The sequence below is a fragment of the Lampetra fluviatilis genome, chromosome 61 (genome assembly GCF_964198595.1).
Source record: "Lampetra fluviatilis chromosome 61, kcLamFluv1.1, whole genome shotgun sequence".
NCBI lineage: Eukaryota > Metazoa > Chordata > Hyperoartia > Petromyzontiformes > Petromyzontidae > Lampetra > Lampetra fluviatilis.
In genome coordinates, this window is record NC_136335.1 from 56740 (window position 1) to 75036 (window position 18297).

Here is an 18297-nt window from a genome sequence, read left to right on the forward strand (position 1 = left end):
CACACACACAGTGTACACACACACACAGTGTACATACACACACACAGTGTACATACACACACACAATGTACACGTGTGTACACACTGTCCATGTGTGTGTACACACACAATAATGTCCACATTGTTGAGCTGAGCACACACACCCAAGGGGTCTCTGTTCAAGGGAGGGAGCAATGGAAAATTAATCTTAATCAACTTAAACTCTAATCCCGCTACGTGACGTCACCACTCAGCATGACCTCATCGGCGTGAAACGCCAGGGGGAGGTGTACCTTGCTAGTGACGTCATGTCACCAAAGATTTCACACCAACCCGTCTCAAGGGAGCGTGACGTCACCTCTGCCTGGGTCACTTCCGTTATCTGTTCAAGTACTATCCTTATTTGGGCAAAGCCACACCCACTGACTGGGGGCTCATTAACATAATTTATTCGTGAAAGACGTCACGAGTTCGTTGTGACCGGTTCGGCACCCACAGCCCATCCCTCCACGATTGGGCCAGGCTCATTAACATAATTTATGTAAGTTACAGAGCCGCTCATTGTGGGAGGTGTCTTGTACCCCACAAGTGACGTCATGTCACCTGCTGCTGCAGTGTGACGTCACGAGGTAACGGAAAGTTGACGCTCCGCGCGGGAACTGAAATCTGAGGTGAGAAATTCTCATCGCGGTTGTGGTTGTTGTTGTTGTGGTGGTTGTTGTTGTTGTGGTTGTTGTTGTTTACCGAGGTAGAGCCTCGCTCTCTCTCTCGTAGGGATGTCAATTGAGTAGCAGCGAGCATGGAAGCGATGTCCACTTTGGAACTTTACAACGCGGGGCCTTGCCTCCTGCCCTCGCCTGATGGCGTTCGCTTCAATTCTCTCGCTTAGTTGAGCAATTTCGATTTAAAGCTTTCGTGACTGCAGTGATTCATCTTCTTGGTTCTTTCGGTGAAGTCACGTAGAAGGGAAGTAATAAAATAAAACAATAAAACTATAGAATTTTATTATGTTTTATATCACGTAGAATGGAAATAATAAAATAATATTCCCTTTTATTTTTATTATTTCCATTCTAAGTGACTTTACCGAAAGAATCAAGAAGATAGTTTAGAGACCTGTGGAAGAACGCGATCAGCCAGGCGATGCGTTAGTTCTAGGTGAAGTCACCATGTAGGTAAGAAATGAATACAAATTCATAAAAGTAAAAATAGAAATAAAATATAAACAAATCACGACGTTTCGGAGGCAACACAAGTCTCCGTCATCAGGTGGCACCGTCACAGCCACATTTGCTGTATCAAGTGAGGCGTTTTTATTAATTTAATCTATAATGTAGACTGTAGCCTGGTTATTAAGCTGGGTGAGTGTACTGGCAGTCTATAATGTAGACTGTAGCCTGGTTATTAAGCTGGGTGAGTGTACTGGCAGTCTATAATGTAGACTGTAGCCTAGTTATTAAGCTGGGTGAGTGTACTGGCAGTCTATAATGTAGACTGTAGCCTGGTTATTAAGCTGGGTGAGTGTACTGGCAGTCTATAATGTAGACTGTAGCCTGGTTATTAAGCTGGGTGAGTGTACTGGCAGTCTATAATGTAGACTGTAGCCTGGTTATTAAGCTGGGTGAGTGTACTGGCAGTCTATAATGTAGACTGTAGCCTGGTTATTAAGCTGGGTGAGTGTACTGGCAGTCTATAATGTAGACTGTAGCCTGGTTATTAAGCTGGGTGAGTGTACTGGCAGTCTATAATGTAGACTGTAGCCTGGTTATTAAGCTGGGTGAGTGTACTGGCAGTCTATAATGTAGACTGTAGCCTGGTTATTAAGCTGGGTGAGTGTACTGGCAGTCTATAATGTAGACTGTAGCCTGGTTATTAAGCTGGGTGAGTGTACTGGCAGTCTATAATGTAGACTGTAGCGTGGTTATTAAGCTGGGTGAGTGTACTGGCAGTCTATAATGTAGACTGTAGCCTGGTTATTAAGCTGGGTGAGTGTACTGGCAGTCTATAATGTAGACTGTAGCCTGGTTATTAAGCTGGGTGAGTGTACTGGCAGTCTATAATGTAGACTGTAGCGTGGTTATTAAGCTGGGTGAGTGTACTGGCAGTCTATAATGTAGACTGTAGCCTGGTTATTAAGCTGGGTGAGTGTACTGGCAGTCTATAATGTAGACTGTAGCCTGGTTATTCAGCTGGGTGAGTGTACTGGCAGTCTATAATGTAGACTGTAGCCTGGTTATTAAGCTGGGTGAGTGTACTGGCAGTCTATAATGTAGACTGTAGCGTGGTTATTAAGCTGGGTGAGTGTACTGGCAGTCTATAATGTAGACTGTAGCCTGGTTATTAAGCTGGGTGAGTGTACTGGCAGTCTATAATGTAGACTGTAGCGTGGTTATTAAGCTGGGTGAGTGTACTGGCAGTCTATAATGTAGACTGTAGCCTGGTTATTAAGCTGGGTGAGTGTACTGGCAGTCTATAATGTAGACTGTAGCCTGGTTATTAAGCTGGGTGAGTGTACTGGCAGTCTATAATGTAGACTGTAGCCTGGTTATTAAGCTGGGTGAGTGTACTGGCAGTCTATAATGTAGACTGTAGCCTGGTTATTAAGCTGGGTGAGTGTACTGGCAGTCTATAATGTAGACTGTAGCCTGGTTATTAAGCTGGGTGAGTGTACTGGCAGTCTATAATGTAGACTGTAGCCTGGTTATTAAGCTGGGTGAGTGTACTGGCAGTCTATAATGTAGACTATAATTTGCTGCATCAAGTGAGGCGTGATTTATTATAATTTTATTATTTTATTTCTATTTTTACTTTTATTAATTTTAATTTCATTTTTTACCTACGTGGTGACTTTACCGAAAATACCTAAGAGTACGTGAGTTGGTGTGTTGACCGACTCTCTGTGTTGCATTACATGAAGTGTCTCTCTCTCTCTCTGTGCAGTCACCAAACCTCCAAGTCTCTCATTGACACAAGGCCGTCATTATAACATGTTATAATAAGTATAGTATTATGTTATAATATATAATAATTATAATGTTATAATAAGTATAATATGTTATAATTATTATTAATATTTATTAATTATGTTATAATAAGTATAATATGTCATAATTATAATGTTATAATATGTTATAATAAGTATTATAATCAAATATGCCCCCTCAATATGTTTCTGTAAAAATATTTGTAAATAATAATTGCCATGCTCTGTTAATAAAGACAACAATTTGCTAAACCTCGGCCACGAAATCTGGACTTGTCTTCATATCACAATGCATAGATTCCTGTTTATATGATTGCGTTGTACTTTATGAATCCCTAATCTCTGCCATTACAAGAAAGGTAAAAAAGAAAAAACAGAGCAATGTATTACAATACACTATTAGACATTATTGTATCAAATAAAATAAAGTCCATCCCATGTGTTAGTGAACTTTTTAAAATATTTTAGGGAGGAAATGGCAGGAAAATAGTTTTCAAATTTATATATTTTTCTGGGGGGGGGGACCCCAGACCCGTGGAATATTTGGTCCCCCCCAATGTTGACTCCATGGCTACGGCCTTGCATTGACGTGCTAGTTTCTCTACCCCCCCCCTCTCTCTATTTAAGGCCTCAACACAGAGGCGTTGTTTCTCTGTGTGCCTATGTATGTCTCTCTCTGTGTGTCTCTGTGTCATCTCTCTCTGTGTGTCTATGTGTGTCTCTCTCTCTCTCTGTGTGTCTCTGTGTCATCTCTCTCTGTGTCTGTGTGTCTCTCTCTGTGTGTCTCTCTGTCATCTCTCTCTGTGTGTCTATGTGTGTGTCTCTCTCTGTGTGTTTTTGTGTCATCTCTCTCTCTCTGCTTAAGTTTTAATTTCCCTTCACCTGGCTCGCTACTTTGTAACTTTGTTTTGTTTTAAATATTCACACAGTTTTTTTTCATTTTTTACCAGGCCACACCCGCTTGAGCTGCTGTACTGCTCTTGTTTCAAAGTGAACACCGCGTGGCGGTGTTCACTCAAGACAAGTGGCAGAGTTCACTCTGGACGTGTGGCGGTGTTCACTCTAGACGCGTGGCGGTGTTCGCTCTAGACGTGTGGCGGTGTTCACTCTAGACGTGTGGCGGTGTTCACTCTAGACGCGTGGCGGTATTCACTCTAGACGTGTGGCGGTATTCACTCTAGACGCGTGGCGGTATTCACTCTCTACATGTGGAGGGGTAACCCGAGGATCGGGAAGGAAATCCACGTGACCACGGGGAGAGAGAGAGAGACACGAAAACTACAAATATACAGCAGGCGTCAGGGTCAGGATGGAACCCACGACTTCCTGTATGCCAGGACAGGTAGTTAACATCTCACCACAGAGAGACACGCAGCCTCGGCTGTGTTGGTTGATCCTCAATGAATTACTTGGTGGAGTGAGGAAGCATTAATACTGAGCAGGTTAAAGGTGGCCAGGCGTGGGTCTGGACACACCACCACCTGTGAACCGTGCCAGTGTGTGACAGTGGTGGAGCCAGTGGGGGTGGGGTGGCACTTGCCCCCCCAACGATCCGATAGAAATCCGTAATTTCGATAGGATCATTGGGGTTTATTAGTAACTAGCTTCACTACCCGGCTTTGCCCGGGACTTGGATTCTTGTCTTGGATTAATTTAATATTCCCTCATAATTCACTGAAAAACCCTGAAAAAATTGATGCTTGCAAGAAAGAAGCCGAAACACTTCAATTTACCTAAATCGGATGTTTTCACTCAAGGAAATTCAACCTGAACCCACTGCTACGTCAGGTCGATTTTTGCCACTCGGGAAGGGAATGACGCGGCGTTCGCTTAGACATTTCAGACAGCATAAGCTGTGAAAATTTCATGACGCCAGAGCTCAGCGTTGGAGAGTTTTTGCTGCTGCACACAAACAAACACGTGTAAGTTCTGCTTTATATTTAAGATGGCAGTTGTACCCGTTCTTCACACGGATTTGTATTGAAACTCCGAGAAGCCATTGACTTCATCGGCCAGGAGCGAAGCGCCACCTAAAATCTCCCGGCACGCTGTGAACAGCTGTAGAAGTACGGCGCGCGAAGAGCCATGTGGTAGGGGGGTAAGCATTGCAGAGCGCTTAGCTCAGGTGTGATGCGGGTTGATGCCACATACGTCATGGTCATTCCCCCCCCCCCCCCCCCAAAATACAAAAGTCTATTTTTCTTTCCTGAAGGCATCAACACGTTCAGCGAGCACGATGACGATCACACGCGTCGAATGAAAAGCAAGGGACAAGTCCTTTCTTACTAACAACTCCTTTCTCACTAACAACTCCTTACTTACTAACAACTCCTGTCATTTTTCATTGCTGGAGGGGTTTCCCCCCCTATCTGAAAATCCTGGCTCCACCTCTGAGTGTGTGACAGTGTCAAGTTTGTATTTGCAGTAAAGTCTATTAACTCTATTGAGCACAGAGGTTATATCAAAACAGTAGTTTATTTTAGTTTTCCTCTGGAACTCTTTGTAAGAATGGAGTCAGGAAGTGATCACAGCACACACGTGCAGCAGCTGAAGTCGGAACTGCTCATCCCAGCAATCAAGGACATCTGTGCCTGGCTTCACACCTCTAAGTTGTGATTGAACATTAATTTATGCATTTGTGCATGACACAAATAGTATTATTTTCAACACCCTTTGCTATGTCAGCTGAATTTAGCTTTCATAAACATTCATTTTGAAGCCAAATTGTGTGCTGAGTTTTGGGTTAGCGTTCATTTTGAAGATACGAGGGCTTCCAGGCATGTTTATGACCATTTGGCCTCTCATTGTGTGCCATAACAGCCCGTGTGATGAATTTGGGACACTTTTTTTTATATATCATAAATATATGAATAACTATAGACGTGTAAGTGACGTGTGACTGTGTATATGCATTCCTCTGTGCCTCGATACTGACGTGTAGATGGTGTGGGTATTCTTTTTTGTCTGTCTGCAGCTGTCGCTGCCTCTGCAGAATTGGTCTCATGGAGCAAAGGCACTCGGCGCAGCTTGGTGCAAAAAGGCATCAATGCGACCGGTGTGCATACAGCACGGATCGTCCTGAACATTTGACACGGCACTAGAGAACTCACACAGGAGAGAAACCCTTCAAGTGCAGTGTGTGTGGGAGGGCGTTTGCACATTCATCTGCTCTTGTAACATACCAGAGAACACACACGGGAGAGAAACCCTTCAAGTGCAGTGTGTGGGAAGGCGTTTGCACAGTCATCTGCTCTTATAAAACACCAGAGAACACACATAGCAAGGAGGTAATTTTAAGAGCACATTTGAAATACATTTTTGGTACAGATTTGTATTTGGTTACAAGGCAGAGCACATCTAGTAGATGCATTCTCCACAACAACACTCATGAGAATTTTGCTTGATGTCTTATATGTTGGCGAACTAGGACAAGAAATGGTCCTTGCTGATTAACGTCTGGATGTTGACAACCATGGATTGAAGCAAGCCTTGACCGCCTGCGGTGCCCCTCAACCATTTACGGCCTTGGGCCAGGAAAGGCACAAAGAAAATTGCACACGAACGACGCATCCACGCCAACTCCCAATGCTCCGTTTTGAAGTTTTAAAATGAAACAACTTTGAATTGTATTATGTTTTGAATTTTATGATTGTATTTCTTCATTAAAAGCTTATATCATTTTACATCTGGAAGACTTAATTGAAAACGACATTTCGTGTGAATTTTCTCTCGTCGTTAAGTAGATGGCCTTGCCGGGGATTCGGTTCGAATCCCCGGATCGCGGGATTGAGATGAGGCGACACAGAGCTGGCCGTGCCAGAAGACCGCCGTCTGCAGATCGATTCCAACGTGGTCGAACGTCTGTCCCTGCGCCTCCGTCGCTCATGCAGAGGCGCGTAGGGTTATAGCGCCCCCTGCATGAAAACGACGGAAAGTGCAGCATTCATCACAGATTAATTCTAGATTGAAGCTTTCGTGACTGCAAGGATTCATATTCTTAGTTCTTTCTGTAAAGTCACGTAGGTAAAAAATGAAATAAAAATTAAGAATTTTAAGAAAGAACTAAGAATACAGATAGATAAAGTTGTGCGCTTATATAAAAGAACATCGCCAGTGGGTTTTCAAAGTACCTTCGTGTTGCAGAAATCAATTTCGCGTGAGCCCACCGCATGACAACAATGCTCAGCTGTAGCTCACGTGACTTCTGCCGCGACAATGTCTGGATGTTTTCGCCTGAGGACGACCGCTCGTGTTGCGATCGAAACTTCGTCATTTGTTTATTTTACCTACGTGACTTTACCGAAAGAACCAAAGAGTATGAAAGACGTCTTGTCTGCTGATGTTTTTCATGTCCGTGTACATCGATATCCCACATGGCTTACACTACACACCACACACAATGAAATAAATAGAAACTAGAACGACTTCTGGGCATGGGCAAAGATCGAGGAATCTCTTTCAATGGAGCGAGTTCAGCGAGTTCGATTCAACATCTCTGTCCGTCTGTGTCTCTGTTCGCCTCTGTGTGTCTCTCTGCCTGTGTTTTTTAGTCTCTGTGTATCTTTCTCCGTCTCTGTTCCTCTTGTCTGTGTCTGTTCACCTGGTCTTGTCTGTGTGTGTCTATCAGCGTCTATCCAACCGTTGTCAACGATTGTCAGTAGCAGCAGGTGCCCGTTCAACTCCCACGGTTACATGCCACTCAAACTTGCTCCCAACACACAGACAAAGATCGCCCGTATAGCCTGGACAGAATGTTGGGGCAAGTGCTGTTAGCGAGCATCTAACACAAATTAAGTTTGAACCTAACACAAAGACAAAGATCCTCCGTATAGCCTTAACAGACTGTAGGGGCAAGTGCTGTTAGCGAGCACCTATTACGGGTGGGACGGCACACGAGGGGGTGGGTGGCCAGCCCCACACCCGGCCGCCTTTGTCTCCCCAGTGGCGATGTTGACACACCGCACCGGGTACTCGTTTGAGGCTGAGTCGACGTAGGGGAGGCTCAGGACCGGCTCAGAAAGTCGTCACTGGCGGTGTTGGCCACGAGCGGGAATGGAACTCGGCTGGTCGGTGCGGAGCGCAGCGCTCACCACGACACTGCCGCTCCCCTTCTGTCAACAAACTTGAACTCTGACCCCGCCCTCTGACGTCACCGCTCAGCGTGACCTCATCGGCGTCAAACGCGAGGGGGAGGTGTGCTTCGCTAGTGACGTCATGTCACCAAGGCATTCGCCCACCTCCTGACGTCACTTCCGCTCGGCCGCAACCGATATCTTTCAATGCCAATCCTTATTTGGACGCCCGGTGACTGGCACCTCATTAACATAATATATTCGTGAAAGCCGTCGCGATGTATTCAGCATCCGCGCCCCATCCCTCCACGTATGGGAGGGGCTCATTAACATAATTTATTTAAGTAAACGATCGACTCGTTGTGCGAGGGGAGTGTCTTGTACCCCGAGAGTGACGTCACGAGGTAACAGGAACTGAAATCCGAGGTGAGAAATTCTCATCGCGGTTGTGGTGGTTGTTGTGGTTGTGGTGGTTGTAGTTGTTGTGGTTGTGGTGGTTGTGGTTGTGGTGGTTGTGGTGGTTGTGGTGGTGGTTGTGGTGGTTGTGGTGGTGGTGGTTGTGGTGGTGGTGGTTGTTGTGGTGGTGGTTGTTGTGGTTGTGGTGGTGGTGGTGGTGGTGGTTGTGGTGGTGGTGGTTGTGTACCGAGGTAGAGCCTCGCTCTCTCTCTCGTAGGGATGTCAATTGAGTAGCAGCGAGCATGGAAGCGATGTCCAGGTTGGAACTTTACAACGCGGGGCCTTGCCTCCTGCCCTCGCCTGATCGCGTTTGCTTCAATTCTCTCGCTTAGTTTAGCAATCTGTGGAAGAACGCAATCAGCCAGGCTATGCGTTAATTGTGTGTTGACCGACTCTGTGTTGCGAACTTTGTTTGATTAAGTGTCTCTCTCTGTGTCCTCTACTGCAGTCACCAAACCTCAAAATCTCTCATTGACACAAGGCCCTAATTGTAATATGGTATAATAATTATAATGCACTAAAAACCGAAAAATACCAAAAAAACTAAAGAAAACGAAAAAAACACTATAAATAAAAAAAAACTGAAAAAATACCGCAAAACCATAAAAAAATTGTGTAAATACCCCAAATGCACTAACAACTGAAAAATTTACCCAAAAACCACTTAAAACCGAAAAATACCAAAAAAAAAACGAAAAAAACACTATAAATAAAAATTAAAACTGAAAAATTACCGCAAAACCATAAAAAATTAGGTAATTACCCCAAAACCACTAACAACTGAAAAAATTACCCCAAAACCACTAAAAACCGAAAAATACCAAAACACTTTTAAAAAAACACGAAGAACCGAAATAAAACGAAAAAAAAACTATATGTAAAAAACTGAAAAAATACCGCAAAACCGTTAAAAAATGGGTACATACCCCAAAACCACTAAGAACTGAAAAACTGACCCCAAAACTACAAAAATCGAAAAATACCCAAAAACACGAAAAAACTAAATTAAACGAAACAAAACTATACATAAAAATAAAAAACTGAAAAATATCGCAAAACCATTAAAAATTTGATAAATACCCCAAAACCACTAACAATTGAAAAAATTACCCCAAAACCACTAAAAACCGAAAAATACCAAAAACACGAAAAAACTAAATAAAACGAAAAAATATATAAATAAAAATAAAAAACTGACAAAAATACCGCTAAACTATTACAAATTGGGTAAATACCCCAAAACCACTAACAACTGAAAAAATTACCCCAAAACCACTAAAAACCAAAAAATTCCAAAGAAACTAAAAAACTAAAAACCCATAAAAGCCCAAAACCCCCCAAAAAACCTTAAAAACCCTATAAAACCCTAAAACCACAAAAAAACCTATAAACCCCAATAAACCCCTAAACACGTAAAAAAACCCTAAAAACCCTAAAAGACCCCAATAAACCTTAAAAACCCTTAAACCCTAAAAAAAACCTTAAAAAACACCCTAATACACCCCAAAAACCCAAAAAGACCATAAAAAAACATAACCCTTAAAACCCCCTAAAAGCCTAAAAACCCCAAAAAACCCAAAACACAAAAGAAAATCCCTAAACAAAAGCCTAAAAAACCTTAAAAACCCTAAAAGACCCCAATAAACTCTAAAAACCCCCAAAAAACGTAAAAAAGCTTCTCCCCCCCCACGTGACCAGCCCCCCCCCACCCACGTGACCAGCCCCTCCCCACCCAGCCCCTCCCCTTCCCACCCAGCCCTTCCCCACCCTCCCCACCCAGCACCTCCCCACCCAGCCCCTCCCTGCACAACGGACGGACGGACGGACACAATAATCCCCTGTGGGCTGGTGTAACCAGGAGGTTCCAACCAGTATAACTTGTGCTACCTGCGGCAATGTCAAGGTTGCTGTCCTGGCTTCCATTGCTGCCACCAAAATCCAGCAGCTCATCTTCCCTCCCAAGATCCATCAAGTCGTGATTCTGCAGCTGGGCCGACGCCGCTCTTGTGATTGCACCTGTTGACAACGGACCACCTGCTTGCAATCTCTGCCTGACATGAGCCACATCTGCAGACAGATCCCCACTGGAGTGGTTCCGGCGATAGGGAGGCAACAGACTGTAGGGGCAAGTGCTGTTAGCGAGCACCTATTAAGGAGGGGGCGGCACACGAGGGGGTGGGTGGCCAGCACCACGCCCGGCCGCAAAAGAAAATCCCTAAACAAAAGCCTAAAAAACCTTAAAAACCCTAAAAGACCCTAAGAAACTCTAAAAACCACAAAAAAACGTAAAAAACCCTAAAAACCATAAAAGACCCCAAAAAACCTAAAAAACCCTAAATACGTAAAAAACCTAAAAACCCTAAAAGACCCCAAGAAACCCTAAAAACCCTAAAAAAACACCATGAAAGACCATAAAAAAACATACAGAACCCTAAAAACCACTAAAAGCCCAAGAAACCCAAAAAAACCCAAAACACAAGAAAAACCCTAAGAAAGCCTAACAAAATCCCTAAAAGACTCCAAAAAACCCTAAAAAAACCTAAAAACCCCTAAAACCCCAAAACCCCCCAAAAAACCTTAAAAGACCATAAAAACCATAAAAAGCCCTCAAAAACCCTAAAATCACAAAACACCCTTTAAAACCCCCTATAAAACCCTAAAACCCCCAAAAATCATTTAAAACCCCTATAAATCCCCATAAAACCCTAAAAACCCTAATACCTCTTAAAAAATCCCTAAAAGCCCAGAAAAACCATTTAAACCCCCTATTTAACCTTAAAAACCATAAAAGACCTAAAAAAACCCAAAAACGCTAAAAAACCATAAAGGACCATAAAAACCGTAAAACGCCCCAAAAAAACCAAAAAACTAAATAAGCTTAAAAATCCTAAAAAACCCCAAAAAACCCCAAAAACCCAAAAAAACCCTTAAAACTTAAATAAAACCCTTTAAAAACCCTTAAACCCCTAAAAATCCTAAAAAAACCATAAGAAACCACTCACATCCCTAAAGCCCCAAAAACCCCAAAAAACCTAAAAAAAAAGACCTTAAAAACCCTAAAAACCCTAAAAGACCCCAAAAACACCTTTTAAAAACCGATAAAAACCCAACAACGCCCAAAACCCCAAAAAAACCCTAAAAGATAAAAAAAACCCTAAAAAACCATAAGAAACCCTAAAACCCCCCCCCAAAAAAATAAAAACCCCCAAAAATTCTAAAACCCCCAAAACCCCTAAAAGACCCCCAAAAAATCCCTAAAAGACCCCAAAACCCTTCAAAAACCCTAAAAGACCCAAAAAAACACAAAAAACCCTAATACCCCAAAAAAACCCTAAAAAACCCTATAAAACCCTAAAAACCTTTAAAACCCTAAAAGACTCCAAAAACCCCTATAAAACCCTAAAAAACACAAAAAACCCTAAAAGACCCCAAAAACCCAAAAAAACATTAAAAACCCAAAACCCCTAAAAGACCCCAACAATCCCTAAAAAACCCTAAAAACCCTAAAAACCCTAAAAGACCCCTAAACACCATAAAAAAACCTAAAAACCCCTAAATCCCCAAAAACCCTAAAACCCCCCAAAAACCCTAAAATACCCAAAAAACCCTAAAAAAACCTAATATCCCAAAAAAAACAAAAAACTAAAACCCTAAACACCCCTAAAAACCATAAAAGACCCCAAAAACCCTTTCAAAAACCCTATAAACCCTAAAACCCTTAACCCCTAAAAAACCCTAAAAGACCATAAAAACCAATAACAAACCCTAAAAAAACCTAAAACCCCAAAAAGAAAAACCCTAAAAAACCCTAAAAGACCCCAAAAAACCCTAAAAACCCCTAAAAACCACCAAAAACCATAAATACCCGAAAAAACCCCAAAAATCTCCTAAAAACCCAATAACCCTATAAAACCTTATAAACCCAAAAAACCCTAAAAGACCACAAAAACCCCTAAGAAAATCCTATAAAACCCTAAAACCCCTAAAAGACCCCAAAAAACCTTTAAAAACCCAAAAACCCTTTAAAACCCCTAAAAACCTTACAAAACCCTAAAAAAACCCAATAAACCGTAAAAAACCCTACAAACCCCTAAAAGACCCCCAAAACCCCCCAAAAAACCTACAAAATCCTAGAACCCTAAAAACCCTAAAAACCCCCGAAAAACCCTAAAAGACCCTAAAAACCCTAAAAAAACCCTAAAAGACCATAAAACCCCATAACAAACCCTAAAAAAACCAAAAACCCCAAAAAGAAAAAAAAGCCCAAAGAACATAAAAACCCTAAAAACACTCAAAGACACCAACAAACCCTAAAAACCCCTTAAACCCCAAAAAACCCTAAAAGACCCGAAAAACCCCAAAAAAACCCAAAACACCTAAAAAAAACCTAAGAAACCCTTAAAACCATAAAAGACCCCAAAAAACCGTAAAAACCCTAAAAACCCTAAAACTCCAAAAACCCTAAAAACCCCAAAAAACCCTAAAAGACCTCAAAACCTTAAAAAAATCCAAAAAACCTAAAAAGAAAAAACCTAAATAACCCTTAAAAACCCTAAACCCCAAAAAACACAAAAAAAAACCTTAAAAAACCCTAAAACCCCAAAAAAACAAAAAACCATAAAACCCCAAAACCCACAAAAACATATAAAACGCTAAAAACCGTAAAAGACCCCAAAAAACCCTAAAATACCCCTAAAAACCCTAACAGACCCCAAAAACACATAGAAACCCCTGAAAACCATAAAACCCCAAAAAACCTAAAAATACCCTAAAAGAACCCTAAAAACCCTAAAAGACCCTAAAAACCCCGAAAACCCCAAAATCCCAAAAACTCCCAAAAAACCCTGAAAGACCATAAAAAACCCTAAAAAGCCCTAAAAAAACCCCAAAAACCCCATAAAAACCTATAAAACCATATAAAACTTTAAAAAACCCTATAAACCTTGAAAAACCCTAAAAGACCCCAAACCCCCTTAAAAAACCGTAAACCCCCAAAAAACCCAAAAGACCCTAAAAACCCTAAAACCCCAAAAACCCTGAAAAAAACCTTAAAAAACCCTAAAAACCCTAAAAAACCCTAAAAACCCTATGAAACCCTAAAAACCTTAAAAGACCCCAAAACACCATAAACAAACCTAAAAACCCCTAAATCCTCAAAAACCCTAAAACCCCCCAAAAACCCTAAAATACCCAAAAAACCTAAAATCCCCAAAAAACTAAAAAACTAAAAACCCTAAACACCCCTAAAAACCCTAAAAGACCCCAAAAACCCTTTTAAAAACCCTAAAAACCCTAAAACCCTTAACCCTTAAAAAACCCTAAAAGACCATAAAAACCCATAACAAACCCTAAAAAACTTAAAACCCCAAAAAGAAAAAACCCTAAAAGACCCCAAAAAACCCTAAAAACCCCTAAAAATCCCCAAAAACCATAAATACCCGAAAAAAACCCAAAAATCCCCTAAAAACCCAATAACCCTATAAAACCTTATAAAACCCAAAAAACCTTAAAAGACCACAAAAACCCCTAAGAAAATCCTATAAAACCCTAAAACCCCTAAAGACCCCAAAAACCCTTAAAAACCCCAAAACCCTTTAAAACCCCTAAAAACCTCACAAAACCCTAAAAGACCCCAATAAACCGTAAAAACCCTAATAAACCCTATAAACCCCTAAAAGACCCCCAAAACCCCCCCAAAAACCTAAAAAATCCTAGAACCCCAAAAACCATAAAAACCCCCGAAAAACCAAAAACCCCAAAAAGTTAAAAACCCCCAAAGAAAAAACCCTAAAAACACTCAAAGACACCAACAAACCCTAACAACCCCTAAAACCCCTAAAAACCTAAAATACCCCAAAACCCCTAAAAAAACCCAAAACCCTTTAAAACACCTAAAAACCCTATAAAACCCCTAAAAGCCCTAAAAGACGCCCAAAACCCCCCCAAAAAACCTAAAAAATCCTATAACCCCAAAAACCCTAAAAAAACCCTAAAAGATCCTAAACAGCCAAAAAAACCCTAAAACCCAAAACACCTAAAAAAACCCTAAGAAACCCTTAAAACCATAAAAGACCCCAAAAAACCGTAAAAACCCTAAAACTCCAAAAACCCTAAAAACCCCAAAAAACCCTAAAAGACCTCAAAACCTTAAAAAACCCAAAAAACCTAAAAAGAAAAAACCTAAATAACCCTTAAAAACCCTAAACCCCAAAAAACACACAAAAAAAACCTTAAAAAACCCTTAAACCCCAAAAAACCATAAAACCCCAAAAACCCACAAAAAACCTATAAAACGCTAAAAACCGTAAAAGACCCCAAAAAACCCTAAAATACCCCTAAAAACCCTAAAAGACCCCAAAAAACACATAAAAACCCCTGAAAACCATAAAACCCCAAAAATACCCTAAAAGAACCCTTAAAACCATAAAAGACCCTAAAAACCCCGAAAACGCCAAAAACCCAAAACCCCCAAAAAACCCTGAAAGACCATAAAAAACCCTAAAAAGCCCTAAAAAAACCCCCAAAATCCCCCAAAAAACCTATAAAACCCTGTAAAACCTTAAAAAACCCTATATACCTTGAAAAACCCTAAAAGACCCCAAACCCCCTTAAAAACCGTAAAACCCCAAAAAACCCAAAAAGACCCTAAAAAACCCTAAAACCCCAAAAACCCTGAAAAAAACCTTTAAAAACCCTAAAAGACCCTAAAAGACCCTAAAACACCTCTAAAAACCCCAAAAAACCCTAAAAGACCCCAAAAAAACCATAAAAACCCCTAAAAAACCTTAAAACCCTAAAAACCCCCCAAATCCTTCTAAAACCCCAAAAATACCTAAAAAAACCCCTATTTATGACGCGTGCATGACCATACCAACTCGCACGCATTTGGTGGGGAGGATGGCCCATGCCAAGTCACTCGCCTTCAGTATGAGTGAGGGTCAGGTTTAAAATCCTATAAAATACACTAAATTCTTCACTGTCTCATGTCCCTTCCACCACAATGCGTGCAGTTAACAGGACCCTGCGGGGTGGGCTGGTAGGAATAATACTTAGTACCGGTACAGGGATATCGACCGGGTATAGAGGAGTTAAAGAAAAAATTACTGTATTCTAGTGTAACGTTAATTAAAAGTGTTTGTTTTGACAAGAAACGCTGTGAGATTTAAAGACCCCCCAACACCACCCTCAACACCACCCCTCCCACCACCCCTCCCACCAGCCCTCACCACCCCCCCACCACCCCCCACCACCACCCAACCCCACCACCACCACCCCACCACCCCCCACCACCACCTTCTGCACTAGGCCTCGCGAAGCCTCCCGCACTAGGCCTCGCGAAGCCTGTCGCACTAGGCCTCGCGAAGCCTTCTCTGCAGTAGACTTAGCGAAGCCTTCTGCACTAGGCCTCGCGAAGCCTCTGCAGTAGGCCTCGCGAAGCCGCGCTTTTCGTGCACAAATAAGGCGATTAAATGTATCTCGTCTCTGTGTTAATAAGCCTGCCGCACTAGGCCTCGCGAAGCCTGCCGCACTAGGCCTCGCGAAGCCTGCTGCACTAGGCCTTGCGAAGCCTTCTCTGCAGTAGACTTAGCGAAGCCTTCTGCACTAGGCCTCGCGAAGCCTCTGTAGTAGGCCTCGCGAAGCCGCGCTTTTCGTGCACAAATAAGGCGATTAAATGTATCTCGTCTTTGTGTTAATAAGCCTCCCGCACTAGGCCTCGCGAAGCCTGCCGCACTAGGCCTCGCGAAGCCTACTGCACTAGGCCTCGCGAAGCCTTCTCTGCAGTAGACTTAGCGAAGCCTTCTGCACTACGCCTCGCGAAGCCTCTGCAGTAGGCCTCGCGAAGCCGCGCTTTTCGTGCACAAATGAGGCGATTAAATGTATCTCGTCTCTGTGTTAATAAGCCTGCCGCACTAGGCCTCGCGAAGCCTGCTGCACTAGGCCTCGCGCCGTGCTTTTCGTGCACAAATAAGGCGATTAAATGTATCTCGTCTCTGTGTTAATAAATATTTCTTGTCTCTGTGTTTAAAAAACGTGCTGCGTTTCAGTAAAGTAATTTTTAAAAAAAACGTGCTGCGTTTCAGTAAAGTAATTTTGAAGCGAAGTTTAAAGTTTCGCCGTGAGGCGCCGGAAGCGACGGCCATCTTGTTTAGTTCACAGATCGCAAGGGGAGCGGCGGCCATCTTGTCGGACAGACGGACGGACAGACGGACACATTAATCTATTGGTGGTCTGGTCCACTTCGTTCCTACCAGTATTACTACTATACAGTCGGTAGATGCTACCACTATAGGCCGTAGATATTACTGCAGAGCGGCCGGCAACATCGTTCCTGGGGGGGTGTTGGCCGGCTGGACAATCTAGGCGACGCCGGAGGCTCTGCAAGGGACTAGACCTCACCACGCCACTCTGTCAGGTGAGTACTTTGTGCTATAGAGTCGATAAATACTGCTATAGAGTCAGCATGTACTACTGTAGTGATAGCAGGTACCACCACAGTCGTTATGCACTGCTGTAATCATAGCAGGTACCACCACAGTCGGTATGCACTGCTGTAATCATAGCAGGTACCACCACAGTATGCACTGCTGCAGTCAAAGCAGGTACCACCACAGTCAGTACACACTGCTGTTACATTTTTAAGAGTAGTTTTGAAATAGTTTTAATCCCCGGGCAACGCCGGGTACTTTTTGCTAGTAATAAATTAAACAAATAAAAGTGGTGGAGGACGGGAAGAAGAAGGGAAGAAAGAAGGAGAGGTAGGGGAGGTAAGGGATGGCAGAGGGAAGGTAGGGATGCTGCCAGCTTGCTCTGATGAGACCAAGATCACAGATGGAAACGGGAAAGGAGAGAGTTTCACACGGCAACATGTGTGTGTGGTGATCCACCAACCCCCGCTGCTGCCCCCAACATGGCGCTGCATCACAGCCACCACTGCCAACCGCCGCCACCGCATGGTGCAACTCCTCGCCGCACTGCCGCGTGACCTACACAATAGGCGTAGACAAATAGCCTCCGTCATGAATAAATGAGGCTGCAAGAGAGCACGCGGCGCGTGAATGGTGACGGCCAACAGACTCACAGTGCGAAGTCTTCAAAGTCACTTTGATGGGGGAAACGTAGGGATCCTGGCGGGGGGTGGGGTGGTGGGCTTGGGGGGATGCAGTTTAATGCGTCTCTCTCCCTGATGGTTTATAATGTTCTGTTCTTGCAGGTACAGGAGATGCCGATGTAGAGTTCTTGCTCCTAATGCTGCTGCCATGACGAGAGGGCTTCAGCATAGAGAGAGTTTGCGTCGTGCCGCTGTTCCTCCTCCTCTGTTGAAGGAGCGCAGACTACCATATTGGGTTCACTGTGCGGTCCGTAGTGTGTGTTGCATGGCCAAGTCGCACTACTACTGTGGCTTGTCTTCAGTGTATCCCTATGGGTCTCTGTGCATCTGTAGTGAGTTCAACTGAGTCCCAGACGTACTCTTGGAGGCAACACATTTATTTAACACCAACACACGGGGCAACTGCCCCTCAACAGAATAACAACCTATGGTGGTGACCACCAGGCTAACTACACTAATTACAATGTAACTTCTACAACGGACCAGACCACAACTCGGGTCCGGGTCCACGTGTTGTAGACTCGGTAGGACGTAGACAAAGGCTTCTTCAAGATGAACAACAACGCCGGTCCCTCTGGGGGGACCCGGCTTCTATTCTCTGCAGCGTGGCTGGCTCCGCCCTCGGCCACGACCACCTTCCAGAACCTTTTAGCAGGATCTGGACCCGGACCACGTGATCCTCCTAGCTCCCACTTGGG

At 43.2% G+C, this 18297-nt stretch overlaps 1 long non-coding RNA gene across 2 annotated transcripts; it reads left to right on the forward strand.

The window, feature by feature from the left end:
• Nucleotides 1-612: 612 nt before the first annotated feature.
• LOC144951272 (uncharacterized) lies at nt 613-6566 on the forward strand. Of its 2 annotated transcripts, none has more exons than XR_013640464.1 (3): nt 613-650; nt 5937-6249; nt 6390-6566. It is a non-coding gene; the product is annotated as an uncharacterized LOC144951272 (long non-coding RNA). The 2 variants fall into 2 exon arrangements; XR_013640463.1 differs by having other exon boundaries at nt 5937-6017.
• The last annotated feature ends 11731 nt before the right edge of the window (nt 6567-18297 follow it).